Raw genomic sequence first — 12,076 nt, forward strand, 5'->3', positions numbered from 1 at the left:
TCAAGTACGTTTTGGTTACTGAGACCCTCGAATTCCCATATGAATTATAGCAGCAGCTAGTCAGTTACTGCAGAGGAGCCCGCTGGGATTGTGATCGAGACCACGTTGTATGTATGCATCGCTCTGGAGAGCACTGCCATCCCAAGAATGCTGTCATCTGATCCAGGAATCTGCATGGTGTGTCTTTCCAGGTATTTAGGTATTCTTTAATTTTTTTCAGCAATGTGTATGGTTTACATAGTATTATTTTATTTATTTTTTGCCTTTATACTGAGGACAAGTGTGCAAGGTACCAGGATTAGAATTGTATTATAGCCCCGCAACTTGCTGCCACCATGGATGCTGCGGTCTCTCTTTGCCCTTTGTAAAATCTCGCACAAAATAGGACCTAAGTAACTCTCTCTTGAAAGAATGATTATATGATTGCTGGATGACGCTTGAGAGTCCTTGTGATGATGTCTTTTTCCCAGACTTTCCTCTCTTCTTAACTATGCCCTTTCCCTTCCTTTCTTCCAGCCTGGGTTTCAGCGTGCCTGTGGCATTGATTTTTCTTGTCTGTGGACTCATCCTTTCACTAGTTCATGATAATGTTACATGTGGGCTGTGGAAACTTGCTAGATGTCAAGAAAGAGCAAATCCATTGCATGCTAGATTTTTTAGAGTGTGTTATTGTATTATCGATTGAAATGAAATCAGGCTGACCCATTGAGCCATCCCCTGAGCTCTTTTCGCCTTCCTACAGGTGATACTGCTCTCGTTGCTGCATGTGCCCTTCCCCCAGACTTAGTTTTGGAGTTGAGTAAGTCACCATCACTGGAGCTCTCTCATTAAAAATGAAGAAAACCTTTGCTCCTTCTTCCTGGTTGTGGACTTGGATGAGATGAGGTAACAGATAAAGAATGGAGCCCCACCTCATTCTGACCACCGCTCTTTCCGTTCATTTCTCCAGGGGAAGGGTACAATTCAAAAATATAAAGATTGTGAGCTAATGAGATAGACAAGACAACCGATCATTTATTAAATATCCTTTCATGCCAGAAACAAATGTATTATACACACAAAAAGCACATAAATTACGGTAGTACTGTGGTTACAAACGTGGGTCCGAGTTCGATTCCTGCTCTGGAGTGACAAGTCCTGTGAGATGGAGAAATGGTAGATCGGCTTAGCCTCTCTTGGACTTGTTTTCTGTCCTGCAGAGATGGGGTTCGCTAGGCATCCCTACCCCGTAGAGGTGCTGTGGGGTGTAAATGACGTGAGTGGGCAGCCCGAGCACACCTGCTCGTTCCTCGTAAGTGCAGGATAGCACAGCTTTTGCGGTGATGCCTTTATGACCACACCGTGTAGACTCTCAGTGCTCCGAAGGGATGCCTTGTGGATTGGAGATGGGATTCTCACTTCTGTAAATACCCAAGAATTGGGTTATTGGGCCTTGCTGATTTGAATCTATTCTTTAGAAAGTACATAATGTAGATATATTTTTCAAACATGCATGCTTTTTATCTTTTATTATTTATACTTCTACCCTCTCATCTCTTGGAGTGACATTTCATGGAATCCAGGAAACAGTCCTAAGCACCTGCCTCTTCACACTTCTTTGTGGTGGTTTTCTTCCCTGACTAGAAGAGGGTTTTGCATAGGAAATTTTGTTTGCTCCCCTTCTCTTGGAGTCTCCCTGTTTGTCTGCCCATCTCTCACCTGTCCATCTGTCCATTTCTCTACCCACTCATTCTTCTGACTTGTTCCAAGAAGCACTTCAGGCAGCTTACAGAAGAACAGATACCAAATAAACAGGTGAGAAAATGGGGCTAATTTCAGACAGTGAGGCTTGCAGTTGAGCCTGTGTGAGATTTGCAGGCGTGAGACACACGCCTCTGCCTTGTGCCTTATAAGATAGACAGCATCAATATGCCTGAGGCTCCCAGCAGACACAGGGAAACAGGGTTTGTGGGAGATGCTTACTGTCTGTGAAATAAATAAGTGCCTTAGGAGAAGCCCAGACTTTCCAACTACTAAGGCTTAGGAGAATATATTGAGTGTCTTCCAAAATCAGATTATTGCATCTTTTCTTTTTCAGAGTTTTATGTATAGTTGGTTTACATTCTATACCTGGAAATTTCTCCAAAACTGCTGCCCACGTGAGTCCCATGACTCGGGAATGGGGTGGTTCTGCTCATTGACGGGTGTTGGCCAGAAACGGAAAATGACAGCCTCAAAGGAGCCTGGGATTAAGCAGTTATGTTTTGTCAGTGCTGTAGATTTCAGAAAATGCTTTTACCGTTTCTCTCCATCTGAGGAAGCAGCGTGCTCTCTTCCCAGCATCAGGAGTTCAGGGTCTCGTGATGGTGGGGGCTGACTGCACTGCCGTAAAGACAGCTGAGCTAGTCACTGCATGTGTGGTGCTTTCACGTAGTGCATTTCATGTTTTTTAAAAGGTTTCAACATGTAGTTAATTAACTGAGTTAATTAACATTTAATAAATATGAGGCTTTTTTGAAAAGACAGTTATAGGCAGAATATAAGTTGTGAACACTTTAAAAATGGCTTCATTACTGAAATTTCAGTAAGGAAGATTCACTTTATCTTATTTACGCCTCTCTTTAAAAGTAACAAAGAAACAAGACAGAAAAAGCAGAGGATTACTTCTGTTCTTCCTCTCGGCTTGCAGGTGCCCTCACCTCCAGTGGCATCCATCCAGACACCAGCACTGACACTGACCGTGCTCAGAAATGCCTCAGCCCTGAAGACACAACTGACAAATGGAAGGGAGCCGCGTCCTGTTACAGCGGGTGCTCTCACTTTGTGGGTCCTTATGTAACTGCGTGGTGTTATTCAGGATCACCCATTCTGCACTGTGTGACGGTGCTTCGGTGTCTCCTAGTTATTTATTTCTGTAAGTACTCATGTATTTTTTCCAATGTGTGTTACTAGACATCTAAAAATGCATTTTTCAGATGAAAAATAATGTGTATTTAATATAAAATTCTGAAAAAAGGGTCAAAAGGGTCTATCCTGTTCCCAGTATTCAGAGATAATAATTAACACTTTAAAATCTATTTTCTGTTCTTTTCATCAGTGTGTATTACCTCTGTCATAAAAACCAGCAAGCACTGTGTGCCTGTTTGCTGTGTGGAGACCTCCATTTTCCATTCAGCTTATGACAATTTTTTTTACAGTATTCTATCTCCGCTGGCATGATTTTTAATGACCATTATAGCATTCTGTCTTGTGGAGTCCTCGTCCATTTTACTTTGGACTTAAGTAAACTTTTATATTCCAAGTAAACTTAACTGGAATACTGAAAAGAGAACTGTGGTGGTACCGAAAGTCCCCTACTTCCCTTCCCCTTTTTTCCTGAGAGTAAAAACTGCTGACAATGTGGAGTATATATTTCATGACCTTTATGCCTATGTCATATATATATACACATACATAAACGTATATGAGAAATCTATGTATATGTGTGTGTATATATGCTTTATTGAAAAATAAGGCCATACTATATGTTTTCTGCAGCTCGGTTTATTCACTCAGGTATATATCACAGACGTCCTCTCCTTCCAGACTCACCCGGTCCTTTCAGATAGAGTAGAGTGGTCTCCTGATATGCAGGTTTGGTCTCTTGTGTAAGGACACCTTTCGTGGGAGAGAACTGTGGACAAGGCCTTGGACCACGCCGAAACACTGGAACTTTAGTGGCCACAGCTCACCGTGATTTACCGCATCATTGTCTTGATGGTGGACACTTAAGTTTTCTCCATTTTCCACTGTCAGAAAGGGTGTCTGACTGGCATCCTTCTTGTACAAACATTCCTGTGATCTTGTATAAGTATTCCTTTAGTTAAGGTTTCTGGAAATTTAGTCCTTGGATGTGACAACTACATAAATCACAGGCTCCTTTCAAGTGAATCTAGAAATTCCTTCTCCTGTGGGGAATGAAAAGATGTAGAATAACTTATGTAACCAATTCTCTATCCGTGGGTATGATTCCACTTCAGCTTTTCTTCCCACCAATGTAAACAGTGCTGTGTAAATTCTCTGATGAGTACATCTATTTGAACTGATTCTTTTTGTAAATGAAACGATTCCTAAAAGTGAAGTTCAGCCTGTGTGTACACACGTTTTCCAGGGTTTACATATCCATTGACATGTCGTCCTCCAAAAGATCGCTCACAGTTTGTTGTCTCAAAGATGGACACTAGCTAGAATATCTTTTAAAAATATTTGCCAATATGATGAGCAAAATGATTTTCATTGTTTTAGTTTGCACTTTATGACCAGTGTGCTATTGAGCATTTTTCACTCATTAGCCATCTGACTTTTAAAAAGTGAATGATCCCTTTTGTCCTTTGCAAATATTTAAGTGAGGGAGCTTCTTGTTGCTTTGTGACAGCTCTATGTATATTATGAACATTAGCCCCTTGTCTTCATCAACATGTATCACAGAGCTTTCCCTTGTCATTTTTTGCCTTTCATTTTGTTCAGTAGGTTCATTTTTGTTATGGCCCAAAATAAACTTTAGATAGTAAATGTCTTCTTTTTCGGTTTTATTCTTGATATTATTCTTAGAAATGCTTTCTTATAATGGTATAAATTTCTTCTGTAGGTTTTCTTAATCTCTAAGATGGAGATGATAATAGTGCTTGTCATAGTGAGGAGAAGCTGAATTGATATGAGCAAAGAGTTGTATTTGCTCTTATTAGTACTTTCTAATATTTACATCACTTTCTGTAATTTTTCTTGCGGTCATTTTGACCGGAATAGAATTTGTCTTTTCAAGGGGATTCTGTGATTGTCCCAAGACAATTATTGAATTCCTACTTTGCTCTTTAACTTGAAATCCCACCTGTAAAAATACTTATGTACACTAGAGTCTCTTTTTGAGCTCATGATTTATTTCTGTCAATCTTACTTTCCTACACTAGCACTATATCTTACATATTGTAAAAATTTATTTAATATCTGACAGTGCAAATTTTTTGATTTGCTTTTCGATCCCTATTTTTCTTTGCTAGTATTATGACTTCATTTTCCCTGAAGAATTCTAATATAATTTTTTCAAGTTAAAAAAAAACAGATAAGTGTTGTCATGGGATTTTTTAGTAATTTTGAATTATCTTTAGGAGAACGTACATCTTTACAAAACTGTTTTCCTCCATACAAAGGTTGATGTCCCTACTTTCACACTTCTTACTTTACCCCTCAGTACAGTCCTGTACTTCCTCCATATACAACATGGGCATTGTTTTTGAGTTTATTCCAGATTATTGTTGATGTTTTTGTTAATTTTTTAAGTGAGAAATTTTTGCTATTATATTTTTTAACTGTTAAAACTGACACCTAGGAAGGCAGATTCGGTTTGTAAATACTCACTTTGTAACTTCTCATTTAAAATTGTAAGTATTAAGTACTCGATACACAATCCTTTCTTTTCTGTTTTTAAAAATTTGTTTCCAAGATTCTCAAAATGGTCATAGCTAAGTAGTATAGGTGGGGAGAGAGATGGAGAGAGGTAGTGTGGCTCATGTACAAACTGTGAGCACTTTCATGGCTGCCTTTATGCTGGAAAAGCTGCTGAAGAGTCCAGGTTAGACCAGGGGTGGCTTTGTATGCACTTGAAAGCCAGCTTTCCTGCCTGTATGGTGAAGCCTGGTGGGCGTGGCAGGTAGATGATCAAGGTCGAATGGAGGTTATTGGCTGCACAGAGCGCTGTGTCTGAGAACTGGAGACCATCGCCATGGGAAATGCTTGGTGCCAGGAACAATGCAGAGGAGCTGGGGACCCTGTGTGTTAAGGATTTTCCAGCCCTCCGAGTGGGAAGTTCAGACTCTGCATTCAGATCTGAGTTTGAATTCATCCTCTTTAGTTTACTTGTCCTCTGACTTTGGTCAAGCTATATACCCTCTTTCACTTCCTGTTTCCTTGTCTCTCAAAGTAGGAGAATTACAGCCTGCTGCTAGAGTGTTTGATCAGGTTAAATAATTTGTGTCTATAAGATGTCACGTACAGTCACAAGCTCAGTGAGAAAAGGGCTGTTGCCTGTTCTTCTGCAACTCAGTGCTTGACAAGACATGGGGGAAAACCAGTCCGTAATTTGTGTGTGATGCAAGTAGGAACAAAAATAATGTCTTGCCTTTCCCTAGCAGTACTCTTACAGCTTTGCTTCATTTACATCTTTCCTCCTTTCCTTTCCTCTTTCCCATCCTCCACCAAAAGAGCCTGAGACTCTCTCAGAATAATAGATTCAAATTAATTTAAAGGTAGGCTCATTCTCACGAAATAATAGTAACATAAAAAAAAATCTGTGCACATCCCAGAATACGTTGTATTTGATTTACACACACACACGTGTGCACACACACACACACACACACACAATCAGGCTACCTCCCACTTGCAGAGGGAGAAGGACCACTTTTTCTGAGTTTTCACTCACTGAGCGTGAGAACAATGTCTCTTACACAGACTTTCACCAGGCTTCGTGCATGGTGTTTTTAATTGAATTTCGGCTTTGTAGCCATAGATATAGTCTCCTAATAGAAGAGAGAAAGTGGAGACATAGACATTCTGCTGAGATATTGGTGTTATCATATTTTAGTTGGAACGGACTTAAGACAGCATAGAGTCATAACATTTCATGGGTGAGAATCCATTATGTTGTCACTTGGACAAGAACCTGGATCTTCTGCCATCTTGTCCACGTGGGTGAAGAGGCAACTGTGCAGGGGATGGCAGGCATCCTTCTTGCTTGAGTTCCATGTTCTTGCTAGTTTTCATTGCTCAGCTGCCTTTAGTTTATGTACATGAGGCCTCACATGGGAAGGTCACTCTGTCCTGATAGAATGAGTTTCTTAACAGCAAAAAGCTCTGGACCCATTCATATTTCCCAGAGTTTTCTGATGATCTGCTGACACTTTATATAATTGAGACTTAAGAAAATACTGAATATAAAATCCTTATTGTTATTGTTTGCCCTCGAGTTCCATAGGAATGAGGTGCTGTCTCAGGCTGTCTAAAGTTAGATCTGAACAATGATAGGGTGATAGGTTGTGCTGCTTTACCTCCAAAGTCAAAGGGGATTTCCACCTTAGCTTTTAGAATCAGGCAGATTAGTTCAAATCTTGCCTTTACCAATTATTATCTTTGTGTCTTGGGGGAGAAACTGTACTTTTTTGTGTCCAAATTTGTTTATCTGTAAATAAGTTCAGTATTTATTTTAAGGTTTCTGTTTCAGAATTGAATGAGCTAATACTCTCATTTATACCTAAAATAGTGATTGCATGGTTCTATGCTGGTGCCTTGGTAGTTGATTACTAAGGGACTCCGCAGTGAGAATGGGGGTGGGGGACTCCGGGGTAATAGAGCTTATATTCCAGAATATGCTTGTAAAAGACTGGATGTGCAGTGGATTTTTAGTAAATATCTACTCCTTTCCTAATCTGCATTGATTGTGTATATATCTTTATACTAATATATGAACAATTTTTATTGCAATTTAAATATCTTTGTAGTACTTACAATATGTAGCTTTAAAAAATACGTGAAATAAAATGATTTGACTTTTATTTTCTTTTCAATAAGCATAACAAAGCAAAATAAAAAGAAGAAAATGTTTGAAGGAGTAGAAATAATTTTATTTCTTGGAATCAGTTCCGTATAATAGGTTTTTTGTTCGTGTTGTTAAACAGCATATAAAACTGATAAGTTGTGACATTCTGGAAATGAGGAAACAGTGGAGACATACTACCTCTAATGCAGTCACTCTGTTACCAAGTCCAAACTCGTTCTGCTTGCTGCATGACAGGCCAATAAATCGGGAGATGAGATGTTGGAGAAAGGAATAGTGACTTTATTTGAAAAGACGGCAGACCCAGAAAATGGCATATTGATATCCAGTAGAACTCTCTTCCCCAAGGCAGAATTCAGTCTCCTTTTATACTAAAAAGCGGCGGGGATGTGGCTGGTTGTTGCAAACTTCTTGCTGTACGAAATGTTTCTATTTGAAACCCTTTGTTCCTGCAGCTGTTCATGTGGGTCAAATTATGGTGCCCCCGTATAACCTCCAAAAAAAAGAATTTTTTTGCAACTTGCCATCTGTACATAAGTGTAGAAGAGCTAATATCCTTAAAGATCAGAGCCCGGAGAATAGGCCCTCCTGGGTATTTCAGGCTAAAGGCAACATTCTTTTACAAAAGGTGCAGAAACAGCAAGTCTGAGCCTAGAAAACAAGGTACAGGTTTAAAGTCAGACGAACACATCTAATATGGAGTGAAATTTGTTCTTTTCTATTAGAATTACTTTTTCTACCTCATAAATAATTTTAGTAAGAAACATGAGCAATTTTTTTATTTTTGCTTCTTAATAAAGGACTACAACTACACTTTAGTGAGCAGGGATGCTGTGCGTGCTTTGGGGTCACAGCAAACTCTTGTTGGGGGTGCTCGACCCTGCAACATGTCTGATGCCCCGTGAGTGTTGGTGAGGGTCCCCCTAACCAGGGGCTCTCTTCAGGAACCACCATATGGGCATTGACCTCTGGAGACCTCTTTTTCAGCTGCAGGAAATTTTTTCAGAATCTGTGATGGGAAAATCACTCCAGCTGGGGATAATCAGGGAATAAAGGAAGAGGAAAAGGGCTTGAATTAGAGTAGAAGAGAAAGAGAGAAGATCAGGGAGCCTGGGGGCTTGGCAGCGGGGCCTCGGGAGAGAGAGTAGCAGAGAAATGGAAGTGACCGTCTACGGAACCAGCTCCTGCACCTTTTCCCGCACCCAAGCCACACAGCTCTTAATTGGACCCAGGAATCTCTCCTGTCTGGATGTCACCCTGGGCAGAACCTTGAGAATCGAAGGTAAGGGGTGGGCAGCACTCACCTAGCGAGTCACTGAGGACTTTGATCAAGTCCACATTGACATTCCCAGCCATATGCCTTCACCTGTTCTTTATCTCAGGATCTGAGAAGCAGGAGCAAGGAACACAGGGAGAGATCCAGGAAGACATCTGACTGTGTTAAGAGACGACAGTCACAGCGACACTGGGAGTGAAAACACTTGTAGCAAAATAAAATAACTTCACAACTATTGCATCAGAGCTGCATGTGTGAGAGAGCCTAAGCCTGTCTCAGAGTGCAGGGGACAAGAGGAAAGGAATGGTAAAATTAACACTGATAATTGAAATTTTGTTAAATAGCCTGCTACAGTTAATTTTATCACTTCAATGTATGCAGGTTTATTTCTATGAGCATTTATAGGTTCACACAACCCCACCAGCCCGTCTTGCCCCCATCGGGGATGGGATTTCTCAAGCACAGTGCCCCTCCTGCTTGCGTGGACCACGCTGCGGGTCCTCGCCTGGGGCCGCACTGCTACAGGACACTGAGTCCCCGAGGCACGATCTGGGATACATGACAGGAACATCTGTGCTCTTGGCTGAGGGCCTCCGTTTCACCCTGCTGTGTAAGAATGCCGGTGACTCAGTTAGAAGCATGCATCCAAGCCGTCCTTCCGTGTCATCACCATGTAGAAGCAGTGTCTGAATCTTCTGAATTTCTGCAGAATGCGGTTTACAGTCACCTTCAACAAGTGAGTGTGTGTCCTCTTTCAAGTGGAGGAATTACTGCCGTTTTCCTGGAACTTACTCACCACTAGTCCATCTGATTTTTCTGTGCTAGGATTCAGTATGGCCTGCTAATAACTCTGCAGTCAGATCTTGAAACCCTGATGAAGAGGATTATTTATTTTCTTTCTTTAGATGATAGAATTTTATTTTCAAAATTGTGAGTTTTCTGTTCTTGGAGGAATTTTTTCGGGGGTTGGATAAACAACTTTGCTCTTACCATCTTTGTGACCTGTTGCTATATGCGTCTCACCTGTCTTCTGTCACTTGTGAGGCGGTTCCATTTGTGACCCTGTCCTGGTTGTTCATGTAATAAAACATAAAATCTGTAAAAGTACAGTCCCTTTTACTCCGAAGACATTCCACAAATACTCCTTTAATCTGTGTGTGGTTTTAACAAGACACAATCATTAGAACATATACTTGCAGGTTGCCAGTGCAAAATCCCCAAATCAATTGTCTAGCTCAACATCTAAAATCTTTCTAATCTACGTTGGATTTGTATGGATAAGTGAAGTTGTTTGCTAAGAACTCAAGACCAGGTTTATAATACAGGCTGATTTAGCTCAGCAGGTCCTCCCAAGCTGAAGCTCTGCCAGAGGGCGGGGCCAAGGGGAGAGGGCGGGTCCTGCCCTCCCTGAGCTGACAGTTTCATGGCAAAGACCTTCACCAGGTGAAGAAATTGAAGTTTCTTCTAAGAAAATTGGGTCTGAAGAGTCCAAAAAGCGCGGGAGTGACACAATCCCATTTGTCTAAAGTAGGGAAGAGTGGCTGTGGGGCCACTTGGGAGACTCATGAGTCCAGGTGCGCAGTGTTGGTGGCTTCCACTTGAGTGGTAGGACAGTCAGTGGGTAAAAGCGAACAGATTGAAGGCATGTTTTGATGGTTAAAATGAAAGGATCAATGCTGTCTGTGAAGGTAGGATGGAGTAAGGCCCAGGTTTCTGGGTGGATTAATGAGTTAAATAATGGTCCTGCTGTGTTCTGAGGACGGAAAGCTGCAGAGGGAGTTCTGGGGGAAAACTGATGAGTTCAGCTGTGGGTAAAGTGAAAAGGTATTAGATGTGTGATCTGGGAGCTCTGGTGAGAGCCAGTAGTGAGTAGGGGGCGGGGAGAGAGACTTTCAAATCATTTTGTCTTCTGAACATACATATAAGAATGAGTAATGACATAACCCCTCTATATTCTGGATTTAAAACCCAGTAACATTTTGCTATATAGGCTGCAGGGGTTCTCAATTTTTTAATAGAAATAAAATAAATTGAAACAAAACAGTGGAGTTAATGAACATCTTAGAGTTGATGTGTGTCCTTGTATGTATTTTGATTTCTCATCTGTTTATAAACATAATCTACAAAAAGTTAACTTGCTTAGCATAACTGTTAAATAGAGGGACGTGACACACTCTGTTGGTGGCTCAAGGTGATTTCTTGGGCAAATTATGTAGCCTCTCTGTGCCTTAGTTGCATCTTCTGTGACTGCCCCAGGGCCCCTCATCACAGCTGATTCCCTAGAATAGATGTTGGGAGGGAGGCTGCTGAAGGGAGTAAGAGGTGGCAACTGCTAGGGACACTGAAGAGAGAGACAAAAACAGATTAAAGCCAAGAAACTGAGTGCTAATACACTCAAAGGAGAAAGAATCCCGCAGTGTTTTGAGCCCCTTAGCATAAGGGAAACAAAATCACGTGGATCCAAACTCTTGAGCATATGAGTATTGTGGGTGGGAGGGTGTTATCAGAAAAGGGTTGAAAGAGGCCTTTTGGTTTCCCTTAACGTTTCCAGTAAGGATGGGGCACAGAAGCGAAAACCACCCGCTTCACAGTAGAAGGTGCTGTTTTGTGCAAAACTGACGAAGGTTGGAGACCAGTGATCAGTTGTGCTGGCAAATGAAGAGACTTCTGGATTGGGGCACTTGCTGTGACTTCCAGGTGACCTGCTGGCTGGGGGCTGTGAGGCGGGCAGTAGGTTTGCAGTGTGACCTGGGCATAATCCCTGGCTCTGAGGCCCCTGCAAGTTTCTGCAGCAGCTGCTCTTGCCCTGCGATGGGAGGGCATAAAAGGGCATTGTAGCACACGAGGGCAGGAAGGGGCTGCTTTAAAAGCAGACATGTAGCCTCCTGCAGCTGCAGACCTGCAGGCAGTTTGGTTCATTGTCGTGGAGTGGACTTTGGAGGCCTTAGTGTCGTCTTAAGACTTGTTTTCCCTTGGGGACCGGGTTTGCCTTTGCATATTAATATTGAAGGTTTGGGCTTCTGGCAAAGCTGTTTTCACAGATGGGTATATACGTAACATATCGTATAAAATAAAACGTTTTTATTTAATATGTGGGACTTTGCAGTTTTTGGGAACAGCTCTTTTGACCTGGTCTCCACGGAGGACACTAGCGGTCGGCAGAGCGTGCGGGAGGGCAGGCGGCCTGCAGTGCTGCTGCGGGGGGTTCTCCCCAGCATGGTGCTCTGCTGAGT

The 12,076-nt window shown here is 41.7% G+C and overlaps 1 protein-coding gene across 3 annotated transcripts in view; it reads left to right on the top strand.

Moving 5' to 3' along the window:
• Positions 1–12,076, top strand: part of LOC140686253 (trafficking protein particle complex subunit 9-like) — a 103,907-nt gene that overhangs the window by 23,079 nt on the left and 68,752 nt on the right. Inside the window, exon 3 of one of the 3 annotated variants that reach the window (XM_072939971.1) lies at positions 51–191. The exons of the other annotated variants lie outside the window; for them this stretch is intronic. The gene's annotated coding sequence lies outside the window, so the exon portion shown is untranslated. Of the gene's footprint in view, positions 1–50; positions 192–12,076 lie in introns of those variants that run through there. 3 annotated transcript variants of the gene reach the window in all.

Source organism: Vicugna pacos, chromosome 16 (assembly GCF_048564905.1).
Source record: "Vicugna pacos chromosome 16, VicPac4, whole genome shotgun sequence".
NCBI classification, from domain to species: domain Eukaryota; kingdom Metazoa; phylum Chordata; class Mammalia; order Artiodactyla; family Camelidae; genus Vicugna; species Vicugna pacos.